This window comes from Triticum urartu, chromosome 6A (genome assembly GCF_056163025.1).
Source record: "Triticum urartu cultivar PI428250 chromosome 6A, HENAU_Tu73, whole genome shotgun sequence".
Lineage (NCBI taxonomy): Eukaryota > Viridiplantae > Streptophyta > Magnoliopsida > Poales > Poaceae > Triticum > Triticum urartu.
The window spans coordinates 306,906,076-306,919,501 of record NC_141878.1 but is presented as its reverse complement, the minus strand read 5'-3'; the positions used below and the strand labels follow the sequence as shown (position 1 = coordinate 306,919,501).

General features: G+C 45.8%; 1 long non-coding RNA gene across 1 annotated transcript; it reads left to right on the top strand.

Moving 5' to 3' along the window:
• The first annotated feature begins 2,973 nt into the window (after positions 1-2,973).
• LOC125537721 (uncharacterized) lies at positions 2,974-4,702 on the top strand. The gene is made up of 3 exons (XR_015607355.1): positions 2,974-3,269; positions 3,356-3,421; positions 3,505-4,702. It is a non-coding gene; the product is annotated as an uncharacterized LOC125537721 (long non-coding RNA).
• The last annotated feature ends 8,724 nt before the right edge of the window (positions 4,703-13,426 follow it).

Below are 13,426 nucleotides of genomic sequence, written 5' to 3'. Positions count from 1 at the left end.
GTTCTACGTCTGTGTGCGTGCTCACGGCCGTAATTTTGTGCGTTCGGCAGTAGGCGAATCGAATTGATCCAGCGCTTGCCTCGGTATACCTAGCTTCTACATGAGCCTGAACGCGGCCGTCCGGCGAGATCGGTGAGCCCAGTCTATTGTACTTGCGGACCTCGACGGAATGTGACCAGAGAATGAGAAGATCACCGTCGAATAGGAATAGTCTGAATCATTGTCGAATAAGGATGTGACAAACACACTTTCCAACCCAAACGTAGTCTTATAGAAACTGATTCGTAATAGAAAAAATAGTAAAACTGGTTTTGCTAAAAATCAAGTAAAAACTCGTTTTTTATAAACCAATGCCTAATATTCGCTACCCAAACAACCCCTTAGTAGTTAAATAAGTTCAGTTGGATGTGTTGTTTTGAATGTCAACCGAATCAGCCAGAAGCGAGCTGCGTTCTTGTTGCGGCCTTGCCTTTTTCTAGCTCAAGTTTGTTAGCTTTTAGACTCGGCACGATTAAGGCTCGTGGGATGGCACGCACAATTGTTGGATCGTGGCGAGCTTTCAGTTTTTCTGTTAGCGACTGGATAAAAGGAAAGAAAGAGAAGACGCACAATTCACGCGCGCAAAAACCTCTCTCTCCGTGGCTGCGTTTCTGCTCTGTTTCTCCTTCACCGTGTGTGTGTTTTGGGTTCTTCAGAGAAATAAATTCAGAGATAGAGAGAGTAGATCACTGCTTCAAGACCAACACTGCCCTCTCCTCTCATCTCCTCCCTCTCTTTCTTTGGAGCGGTGTAGCGACAAGGTGAGCATGTTCGACGACACAGGTGAGCCGTCGGTGCTGGATCCGCACTTCTCCAGGAGAGTGGCTGCTGGATGTGAATAGGAAAGTGGCTCTGGTGGACCAGATTTGCGGAGGCCTAACCTCATCTCTCTCTCTCTCTCTCTCTCTCTCTCTCTCTCTCTCTCTCTCTCTCTCTCTCTCTCTCTCCAGCGTGGAATATTTGCAACTATAGCATGTAGGGGCATGTCGACGGCAAGACAGGCAACGACCATCTGCATGCCAAGTGGCTACCTGCATCCTGATTCTTTGTTGTAGCAGCTTGTAAGGATTGCAAGGTCAGTGCCGGGGAGGAGGAGGCGCATAGGGGGTGATCGGAAGCACAAGAGGTGCTATAGCTGCCAGAGATCAAGAACCACATTATGGGGAATCGAACCAAGAAGCTCTTCTACATTCACCTACGTGATGTGCGGTGCTCCGTCCGGCCGCCATGTGAGACTCGCTTGTAGCTTAGACAATGACGAGGTGGTGTACTTGTTGCTGTCACCGTGGGTGCTTGCTGCTGACGATGAATATCACAATTCAAAGGTTGTATATATGTGTGATTGATGACGGGCCATGTAATCAGCAATCTAATTTTAGTTACTTCCTTTTTCAGATTCAACCGGTCATTATTATTAATTAAGCCGATGCGATCAAGGAAGGCACCACCAACCATTGCTACAGGCAAGGGACACATTAATATTCCCTCTGTCCGGAAATACTTGTCATCAAAATGAATAAAAGGAGATGTATCTAGATGTATTTTAACTCTAGATACATCATTTTTTGTTCATTTTGATGATAAGTATTTTCAGATGGAGGGAGTACATTATATATAGCTCCTTGTACAGTTTGTAGCTATGAGCTTGATCATTTAGATAGTGTATACTCCCTTCTTTCCGGTTTATAGGGCTCAATTCAAAAATCTCACCAACTAAGATAGATGGTGAGTGGTGGAACAGTTTTTGTAGTTTGAAAAAGCACCCAATTAATGCTTTTGTTTTTCTCAAAAAATTATGTTTACCAATGCATTAATTGTAATGCATGCATGCATAAAGTATATGCATTGATTAATTTTCTCTTAAGACTTGCATGCAATAATTTAATGCATCTTGGAATCTGAACTTGTGATGAAGAATAACCAAATTGAGCCTTATAAAATGGAAAAAACTAAAATTTTAAGATAAGCCTTATAAACCAAAAAGGAAGGAGTATGATGTCTTGACTCTTCATTTGAATAGAAAACCAGTAAGTACCAATTCATATTTTATGTTTTGCAGTTTAGCTACTGATTCTGTAATAACTCTTGATATATACAAGAAAAAGGAAATCGCTGTAAATAATTAGTTTATGCAGCTAAAAATATTAGTTTATTCAGTTTGTAGGAAATCACTGCAAAGCGTAGAGGTACAATATGATTTGAGACAATTTATGTATTGATTTATTCCCTTGCAGGTCACATATCACTCATGTTGTGGTGACGACGTCGATGTTCGTCGCCTTTCAAGCTTGAGTGTAGGAGGATTTCAGGTTGCAAAAAGCATGGCGGTCCAGGTTTGCAACACTATTGGCTGCACACGATGTTCGTCGCCTTTCAAGCTTGAGTGTAGGAGGATTTCAGGTTGCAAAAAGCATGGCAGTCCAGGTTTGCAACACTATTGGCTGCACACTATTTACTCTATTAAATTGTAGATTACTGAAGAAACAAGACGTCTGTTCCAAGATCATAATTACTCATGGCCTCATTTTAATTTTTTTTTTTGCTGAACATTGGCAAGACATGATGCACCAGCGCACGGGCGCACACAGAGAGATGGTGATAGCTCTTTCTTTCCAAGCCGGACTCCAATATGACACTGCTCCATTGGAAAGTTTGGATTATTTCGAAGACTACTAACTTCAAAAATGGAAACCAAGACATCTTTGATTAGTATGTTTGGATTATTTGCGTATCGAAAGTGGCACTACTCTATTGGCAACCACGATTTTTTTGCTTGTAAACCATAAATATCTCTATTTTTAATGGAATAGTTGGTAGTCTTCGGTTAAATTTTGTCCCATCTTCTCTGGTTTATTTTCGTCCTGAAAAAACCTACGAAAAAACCTTTAAAAAACCAGGACTTGCACGCACGAGCAAGACTGCCCTCGAGGGGAGGCCTCCACATCCCTTCGCCGCCAGATCCCTCCTCCCATCGCATGCCCTCCTCGCGATCCTCCCAACGTCCTCGCGCCGCCATCCTCTTCTTCTCTGCGACTCCTCTGTGCCCCACGCCCTGACCGACGCCGGCGAGTCCTCGGCACTCCGCGCGCGCCTCGCATCCAACGCCGGGGAGGATCGCGTGATTCCGCCCGCGTCGTCGCTTCCGACGCTGGCCTCTCCTTCACCACCGCCCCTGCCAGCAAGGTCCCCCTCGTCATGGCCTTCCTCGCCTGGGTGTACGTCGCCAGCCGGTACGCTCACGCCCTCCCTCCCTCCCTCTCCTTCCCAGATCTCTCCTCTGCTCAACACCTCTGATCTCCCATTGATTCGTCTGCAGGCCATATGGCAGGACACGCAGACCCGGGCGATCCTCTCCGACCTCCTTGAGAAGAGCACCGGCAATGTGTGAATCTCTCAACCCCCTTTCTCCACCCACCTCTCATTTTTTTTCTCAATTTTATTCCTGATGGAGGCGCTTAATCGCAGCTCCCCAAAGAGATCTCAGTGGACGACAAGCTGAGGGACCTCGGATGCACGTAATTTTTCGGTTCTCCACTGAAGTATTGAAGGCATTATGACAACATGTGTACCAACTTGTTGATTAAAAATGATTGCCTTTCAAAGTTTCAATGAACTTCTCACTGGACATTTTGACGCATTCGCTTGAATCTGCATGTTGCATCATTTGTGCACAATGAAAACTGTATGAACCTGCATTGGATGGTGTATTTGTAGGAAGGTTATCCTTTCTTCAAGGACTGGAAGTTTCCTGGTAAGTGTTCCTTTTCTGAAAAACTCTGTGTTTGTCCACTGTAATATTTTGTTTACATCAGGTTTCTCTTTCCTTTTGTGGGCGTAATGTCGAGACAATAATATTCAGAAAGTTGTTGTTTCAGGGAAACTGCTAACTCCATATGCCAGACCCATATCATTGTTCAGCATGCATAGTGTTCCTATGTCATTCCAATGATGTATTTGTTTCCTTTTATATCATAATAGTCTTCATTTTGGCCATGTACCTTCAAACTGAACCAAAAATGGTTTGTCTGATGACATGTTTGAGGAGATTCTTGATATGAAACAGTAGATATGAGGGTGACCGTTTTTTTGCAAGTTTTGCCTGTGGAATCTTTTTGCAGTTGATAAGAAATGGGCTGGACTTACTTCCGTCTGCAATATTTTTGGTAAAGTGATTCAAGGTATGTTCGATTGCTTACTTAGGATGGTTACTGAACCTCTTTGGGAACCAAGAAAGACATTCTGTATGTACAAATAACATAGGCCTAAAGTTCTTTTTACATTGAAAATCTATATATGAAATTTTCTGTAACAATCAAAAATTCATTCATTGACTTTGTGAGATGTCACACAACACCATGCTCCAAATTGTTGTCTATTTGATCTTTGTGGCAGAATCATACACTCGTGCATAATTGCATATATACTGTGACTGGGCACCAGTATATTTGCAACATTCTAAAAGGTAGTTTGTTATGATTTTTTACCAAAACTTTTCTTCTATAGTTTATATGCATGCAGAGGATCTTCAAATGGTTTCATCATTTATCTAGGCTATGCAAGGTTGCATAATCATGGATGGTCATTGTTAGGTAATCCAAACAATACCTAGTTTAGTTTTGATGGATATACTACGAAGTGGTCACGTAATGATAGTTGTGCTGAGTCAGATAGGTGTGCTCTTGGTTACAGTTCAAAATTTGACCACATGGCCATATATGTCTACCAATTTGTTATTATGATTCATCATTGCTTTTTTACCTTTGGAAAAGACTCCTTGCTCATTCAGTGAAAAATCTGATGACAACTCAATTATGATATCCAGATTGGCTTGATTCTAGATTTGGGGCACGGAATGATGGTCATGGGAATACCCAAATGTATATATGTATATAATTACCTACATGTTTATTTCCCTGTTGTGGTTAGTCTTTGGATTTCTAGACACTCTTATTTTTTCTCCTGGGCACCACACTACAAAAAAAGACACATCCGTGACATTTTGGGCCGAACGAAAAAAAATTCTATCATACTTACGACAATAATTATGACAAAACATGGTATCATCATAGATGTGGTGGGGTCCTACTTCTATGACAAAAAATCATGACAGAAAATGGGCTTTTCGTCCTGGGCGGGCCGGAGACGCAGCTGCATGACATTCTTTGGGCCGTCCATGACGGAGAAAACCGTGGTAGAAGCAAGGGCGCGGAAAATATCGGGGAGTCCCCGGTTACGGTGGGTGGTCGGGTGACGAGCGATGCGCGTTTCTCTCGTACGTACACGCGTGTGTGCTGGGCGTTGGGCTCTAACTGAACCCGAGCAATTGCACTGCAGGTTACGCGTTACTGAACCCGAGCGATCGATCGATGACTGTTAACTGAACCCGATCGAGCGATTCCTTCGCTACTGCTGCTAACTGAAGCCGATCGATGCTGCATGTGGATGAACAGTGAGTGTTGGGGGGTGGATGAACAGTTCCCGGTGGGGGTGGATGAACAGGACCCCGTGGTGTTGCCTCTAGATGAACAGTACCTCGATCGATTGAGCCGGTTGGGGCTGGATGAACAGGACCCCGTGGAGGGCAGGATGAACAGGACCACCCCGTGGAGGGCAGGATGAACAGTAGACGGTGGAGGGCAGGATGAACAGTAGCCTGTGGAGGGGTGGTTGAATAGGAGCCCGTGGAGAGGGCTGGTTGAACAGTAGCCGGTGGAGTAGCACGCGGTGGAGGCTGGATGAACAGGAGCCCGTGGATGAAGAGTCGCACGTGGAGGCTAGAGGAGGTCGACGGTGGATGAACAGTAGCCCGTGGAGACTGGAGGGGGTCGACGGTGGAGATGAACAGTATCCCATGGAGTCCCATTTTGCGGTACGCCACACCTCTCCCGATGAACAGGACCCCCGTTTCGACCGTAGCGCTCCAACACAAGTTCGTTTCCTCCGCTTTGTGGTACGCCACACCCCTCCCGATCAACAGGACCCCCGTTTCGACCGTAGGAGGTCCGTTTCCTCCGTTTTGCGGTACACTAGACCCCTCCCGATGAACAGGATCCCGTTTTGAATGTGGGCGGTCGAACACAAGGCCGTTTCCTCCGTTCTGCGGTACGCCAGGCCTCGTTTCCATCGGCTATTCCGTCCAAGCCCTCCCGATGAACACGACGACGCATTCCGTTCCGACCCAGCCGGTTGGCTCCCCATGAACACGACGATGACGCTGTTTCTCCATTCCGACCCAGCCATGTACACGAGCCCTGGCCATACGTACGCGTGAGTAGGCGTTCGAGACCCCGCCCGTATGTATGTACGTGGCCATATTTACTTTTTTCACCGTGGCTGATGTACGTACGTGTACATGCTACGTGCGCACCTCTACATCGACCAGTATGTACGTACACGTTCGCGACCAGAATAACAACGCTACGTACGCTTCGACCAGGTGGGTCCCGACTGTCAGGCACTTCCTTGCGTGCGAAGATGTAGCTGGTGGGTCCCAGCAGTCGGGGGGCAAATCGTTTTTTTGCCCGGACGCACTTCCTTGCGTGCGAAGATGTAGCTGGTGGGTCCCAGCAGTCAGGGGGAACATTTTTTCGTGAAATACGGTGGCCCGTCTGGTGGGTCCCCGCTGTCAGGTGGAGAAATAATTATTTTGCGTGTAATAAGGAGACACTTCCTTGCTGCGGCCGTGGACCCAGCTGTCAGCCTCTCCACGTTTGATGGAAGTCGTTCCTTAACCACGTTGACCACGCCGCGCCGAGAGCACCAGGGCAATGGATGACGGCGAGGCCTAGGAAGGGGACGACACAGAGACGAGGAAGATGCGACAGTGGATGCCCACGCGTAGAGGAGTACGAGGGTTCACTAGTTCGCTGCGGTGTGAGGCTACCGTCACCGCAGAATAATAGGGGGTGTGGGTGAGTAGAGGGATGGCCTGGCCAGCGGTGGAAATAGTAGGGGGTTGTGAGGCCTCCGCGGCAGCACAATCGGCCACGGGAGGCAGGAGCATGCGGCACGACCGACGCTGCTTTGGGCGGCTGGAGCAATAAGACCAGAGGTTGAAGAAGCACTACGACCGTTGGATGGGCATCGTATGGTCACTGGAGCTAGAATTGTTCATATTGACTAAGTTGACAAAGCACTTCGTCCCCGTCAACTTAGTAGGCCCACAAGTCAGCCTCCCACCAAGGTGGGTCCCAACTAGCAGGGGGAATATTCATTTTTTTGTGCGTAATAAGGAGGCACTTCCTTGCGTGCGAAGATATAGCTGGTGGGTCCGACCTGTCAGCGCTGGGAACGTTTTTTTCGTGAAATACAGAGGCCCTTCCGGTGGGTCCTAGCTGTCAGGTGGAGGAATCATTATTTTGCGCGTAATAAAGAGGCATTTTCTTACGTGCGGCCATGGACCCAGCTGTCAGCCTCTCCATCCACAGTCTACTTCCGATGGTGTCGTTCGTTGACCACGTTGACCACTCCACGCCGAGCGCATCCAAGGTGGTGGACGACGGCGAGGCCCCAGACAGCAACGAGCCAGAGATGGAAAGACGCGGGAGTAGAGTCGCAGACGGAGAGGTGTACGAGGGTTAACTGGTTCTGATGCGGTGTGGTTTGGTAGTCGGTGGAGAAGAATAGGAGGTGTGGAGAAGTGGAAGGATGGCATGGCCAATGGTGGAGTAGCGCTTCACAGAGAAGCGTGCTAAGTAGAGCTGCTAGCAGCAGGAGGCGGGAGCAGGTGGTCCCGGAGACGCTGAAGAAAGAAGATGAGAGATTGAAAATAGATGCCGGTCGTTGGATGTAAATCCAACGGCTAACGACGTCAAAATCATTTGTTGACTAAGTTGACAACGACTTGTATTGGCTTCGGCTTATTGGCCTACATTTCAGCCTCAAAAAATGTGGCACGTATTCAACTCATTTTTTAGAATTTACAGTCTTTTTCTGTGAGGTAGAATTTACAGTTTATTTGATCTTTTTTTGATTGCAGTCCATTAGCTGGGCTAGGTGAACAAATAATGTAGTGTCCATGCGGCCCATTTATGTTTTTCTAAAAAAATTATAGGCCACTTGCACTTTCTCGAAATACACAATTTTGCTGGGCTGATTCTAATTATAATGTTGGGGTGGGCGCAGCAATGTTATCAAAAAATAAATAGGAGCTGAGCATTTTGTTATGTGTGTGTATATATATATATTTAAATAATAAGCGATTTACTATTACATTGTTCCTTGAATCTTACCAAGCTTTTGTACATAATCACCAAGATTTTCGTTGCCAAAAAAAATTCAGAATTTTATTGTTAAGAAATTATTTTTATAAGTTAACAAGATGTGGGATATTGTTTTCTTACATATATAAGTATCTGTCAAATATATGATAACAATAACAATAATATATAATAACATATAAAATAATTTAAATATATATAATATAGTTAGAAGGGAAACATAAGTTGGACTAGACGTTCCTATTCTTATATAGAAAAATAAAACAGATCTCTGCGTTTTCTTCAAAAATAAATAAATTAGGCTACCAATGTTTCAGGAAAAATAAAACCTCGGATAAGAGGTCCATAGGCCGGTCGATACATGACGGCCCTCAATAAAATAAAAACAGCCTTATGGACCTCCCATCCGAGGTCGTGGGTTGCGCATGTTAAAAAAGAAAGCCTAGACGGGGCAGCCCAAAACCCAGCTGATACTTGCTGCCCAAGCGATAATAAATGATACCTGCTAGCTCCCCGGCTTCATTGTGAATTTATCTCCTATAGTAACTACGTTGAAGCACCTAAAAATGTAATTATATTGACAAACCCGTGGGCCCCAATGTTAGTATAGCATTGGGAAGAAGTATTTTTTTGATGAGGCACTTGCTTGCATACGACCATAGACCTGGTGGGTCCCAACTGTCCGCCACTCCACGTACAGTCCTCTCCAGATTCCTCTCGTTTGTTCAGCATGTTCACAACGGCAGACAGCGGCGTCGCGGCGAGCGCACAAAGGTGCAGGAGGATATCCGACAACCTGAGGAAGTGCCTTATTACTAACGAAACAACTGAACTAGCCTAGTGGCCGAGTGACACTACCCGACAGCTGTTCCTCCCGGGTTCGATTCCACCTGTGCAAAGAAAATATCTCTAAATTTTTTGCCTCTGCCTTTATTGACATGTGGGTCCCAGTTGTCATCTACGCACACCACGTCCTACACTTGCCAAAACTTCGTCCCTCGTTTTTTATGTTTTTCGCACACTCGACATTCTGTGGGCATTTTAAAAATAGGATATCTTTTTGACTGTGCATCATATGAAGATGTGCTATGCATGAATGTTTATCAGCATGATGTTAACTGGCTGGTAGTTCCAGTTTCGACCATGAATAAAACTTCCAGCATGATGTTAACACTGTTTGAAAAGGCCGTGTTAATATAAATGCTCTGCCTCTGAAAGTTGCAGTTTCTTATCTGAAACTGAACTTGGAGTTTCTTATCTGAAACTGAAACTTGCAGTTTCTTCTCTGAGAATCACATTATCTGCACTTTTATACTCCTATGAAACTACATTTTTTAAGTGCTGAAAATATATCTCTAGAATTCATAAAATACTTCATATGCTCAATACTGCAAATCTGAAATTCAAAAGACATTCATATCTGAAAGTACTCTCAAAATACACAACACAAAACACAATTCACAACCTGCAAATACTAACAACCCTAAGCTCCTCATGACAATTCACAACTTGCCCGACTATTCCTCGGCGGCAGACAGTCGCCCCGTGAGACGATGTGAACGACAAGGGAGAGGATGGAGGGGAAGTGTCGTCGGGCCAACTGTTTTTCTCCTCTTGCAGTTGGGTTCGGTCGACGAAGACTCCACCGGCTCGCTCTGGCATGTCACCCTCACAAACGGCATCCTATAGATGCTCGATCCTTCAATCTCTGGTGGATGCTCCATCTGGGATCGATACTCCCACCACCGCTCCCTCACGATCGGATTCGGTGAATCTGTTTGCTCCATGGCCCAGAGGAGCAGCTCTATGTACTCCCGCGCGACTCCCTCCGAGAGTATCGCCGCCTTTTCGCTCTGTTGCAGATATTTGGCCATGGATGTCGCCATCGCCGCTAGTTGGTCCTTGTTGTCAAACCAAGACTGTATCTCCAACATCCTAGCTAGCTTCATAGGGTCGTCGTCTGCGATCCTCATGTATCGGTTGTACTCCTCCATCGATCTACTTCTACACAACACCTTCACTCGCCGGCGGTGGTTTTTGAATGGAAGAGGATAGGAGCAGCGCTGGTTTTGGTTTAGAACGGGAGAGGAGTCACGCTGGTTTTAAATTGGAACAGGAGAGGAGGGGTGGTGGTTTTGAAATGGAAGAGGAGAGGAGTGGCGCTGGATTTAGATTGGAACAGGAGAGGAGCGGCGGTGGTTTAAGAGGACAAGAGCGAAAGAGCGGCGCTGGTCTTGGAAGTATTTTTTTGTTTTGCATATTTTGGGTCAAAGTTTGACCACGTACTGTATTTGACAAGCAAAATCTAAATGCATGTCACCAAAAATTGTATCGTTTGGTTCGTATCTAAATGTACTTTCAAATTATATTATTTTTGCAACATATAACATATATTTTATTTGTGAAAATCATGGTCAATTATGATCCAAAATAAAAGGGGGACTAGTTAATGTGGGGCCGCTTTGTTAATTGAAGGGTAAATTGATTTTGATTTTGATCCAGTCACAGCGCGCCGGCCCTCTCGATCAATCCTAAATCGCTGCCGCATGCTCCTCTCCCTCTTCTCCATTGCAAAACCACCTCCTCTCCTCTCCATCATATCCATTCCAAAACCACCGTCTCGCATCTCCCTCTTCTCCATTGCAAAACCACCTCCTCTCTCCTCGGACGAGGATCCCCTGATGTAGCCCATCCTGCCATTGAGACACTGACACCTGGGTCCCACCAAGCGTGGGGCCCACCTGTCAGCGACCGAAAGGAAGGGGAACCTCTCCTCTCCATCATCTCCATTCCAAAACCACTGTCTCGCCTCTCCCTCTTCTCTATTGCAAGACCACCGTCTCTGCTCCCATCTTCCAAAGCTAGCACCGGACCACTCAGAAGGACATCTATGGAGGGGATGCAGCAGCGAATCTGGCAAATCGCCGGCGGCGACCAGGCAAAGTTAGCCAAGTTGAAGGAGATCCTTACTTGGTTTGACAATGAGTGGGAGATTTCGAGGACGGTGAGGGCCATGTGGCAATGTATGCTAAAGAACGAGACGACGACGATGAGGGCGGCGATGTACTCCTTGGCGGCAGTCACGGCGCAGTCCTTTGAGTTCATCGAGTATCTCCTCTGGGCGATGGAGCAGACAGATTCGCCCGAGGCGAAAGTCAGGCGGAGGTGGTGGGCGTACAGGTCGAAGGTCGAGCACCCAGAGGATAACGAATCGGTCGAGTACGGTGTGCCGTTCATGAGGGTGCAGAGCCAGCCGGAGCCACAAGAGTATTCGTTCTCCCACCGCAAGAGGAGGCCGGATGGCGCGATGTCGCTTCCCCGCCGTTCTCCATGGTTCCCTCGACGCTCGCCTCGTTTCAACGGCGTCGGTAGGGTTTAAGGTAAGCTTCGCACTAACCTAATCTTCCATCTGCTCATGCTTACAATCAGTGTGACAACTAATAAAAATCATGCTTACAATCAGTCTCCGAGTACTACGCCAATCACCCTAAAATAGCTCTGGACCTTTGGGTCAAAGTTGTGACACTGTGTACAAATAAAGAAAAATAGATTGGTGCTTCTTTCAGAAAATAGTACACCCCTAGAAAACTGCCAATATAAGCTACTAGTATTTTTTAAAGTCTAAGCTACTAGTATTTGGTTAGAGGATTTTCTGCCGAGAAAGATCCGTCCAAAGTGAGCACCACACATCCCACTGATGGTGGTGGATGCCAATGCTTAGATAGAGCAGGGTTGGTGTCGGTAATTTTTACTTGGCACCTCGCACTCTGCATATATGCCGGTTCCATCCGTACATTTGTGCAGTTCCACCAAAATGCAGCTGAATAACCCTGTTTGCACAGATAATGAAAAGGCGTGATTAGATTATAGTGGCACTAGTTGATGAAACATACACTAATAAACAGAAGAAAATATTACATCAAACTGGAAATCGACCCAAGTCTCCCCGATACACCTTCTGCCAGTGATGAACATCAGTGTACAGCGGTAGTACAAGGAGGGGCCTTAAGACATTCAAATCTCTATTTTTGTGCAGATCAACTAAAATTAAGCACCCCAGTTTGTAGAAACGCTTAAACATTAACAATGGGACTAGTTGATGAAACATACATTAACAAAGCGAAGCACTTTCTTTATCTACATTGGAAATGAAATGATAGAGAAGACACTCGCTCTATTTTAACTGTGTTATTACTTCATTTTATCAGTGACACTAGGGTCGAGCAGGTGGCAAACGAGGTGTACCGTGCGTCACAAGGATGAAGGCCGGGGGTGCTTAGACTGGGATGCTGAAGCTGGCTCTTTCAGTCCATATCTTCCCCCTGATGTTTCTGTGGTAGCATTTGGGTTGTAATCCAAACTTGGTCGAGCTGGTGCTGCGTCCCCCTACCTGCCTAGCTTATGTGGCGAACTTGTCTCCTGCTAGTACTCAGTTTGTTCTAGTAGTAGTTGCATAACTGCCCGTTTACATTGAGATGTTGTCGGATAATGGTTCTCTATGGTTGGGTTTCTTTAATGAAATCGGAGGGAACCCCCTCTTTCGATATATAAAAAAATAGTGGCACTAGCGGTGCCAAAACATTGCCTCAAATTAATAGTGCCACTAGATTAAGGTGCAAAATAATAACATTAATGCTTTATCATGGTAGTACCAAAACAGTAGCACAAGAGCAGGATCAACATGCAGGATCTTTGGCAAACGGTCAGACCAAAAAGGGACATACCTCGTGATGGGGACCATATCTGCAGTCAACGCCATCGTAGAAGGGATGACACCAGTCACCAACATGGATGATTCAATTCATGGGACCTTTTGGTGCAGTTCACCTAAAATGAAGCAATGTCCCATGAGCTAGCAGCTTCTTATTATTATTATTTTAAGAAAAGGGCTCCAGCTCCGGTTCCATTTCCATCAGAAAACGAAACCCACAGAGCTTCTTCATTAGTTGCAATAAAATTGAGCAACATCAAGGTTGGTCGTGAAGCTCCTGGAGAGTAGGCGGACTAGGACAGTTGCATCTCTAATGAAAAGAAGCAACTTATCTTAATGGGAAATTTAGCAGGACATGAAAAAAAGTGCCATTGATTCATATTAGTGGAGGCATTACATTGAAAACAACATTGGTTTAACGTGTCCTTAATTTTAATAGTGCGACTGCTACATTTTA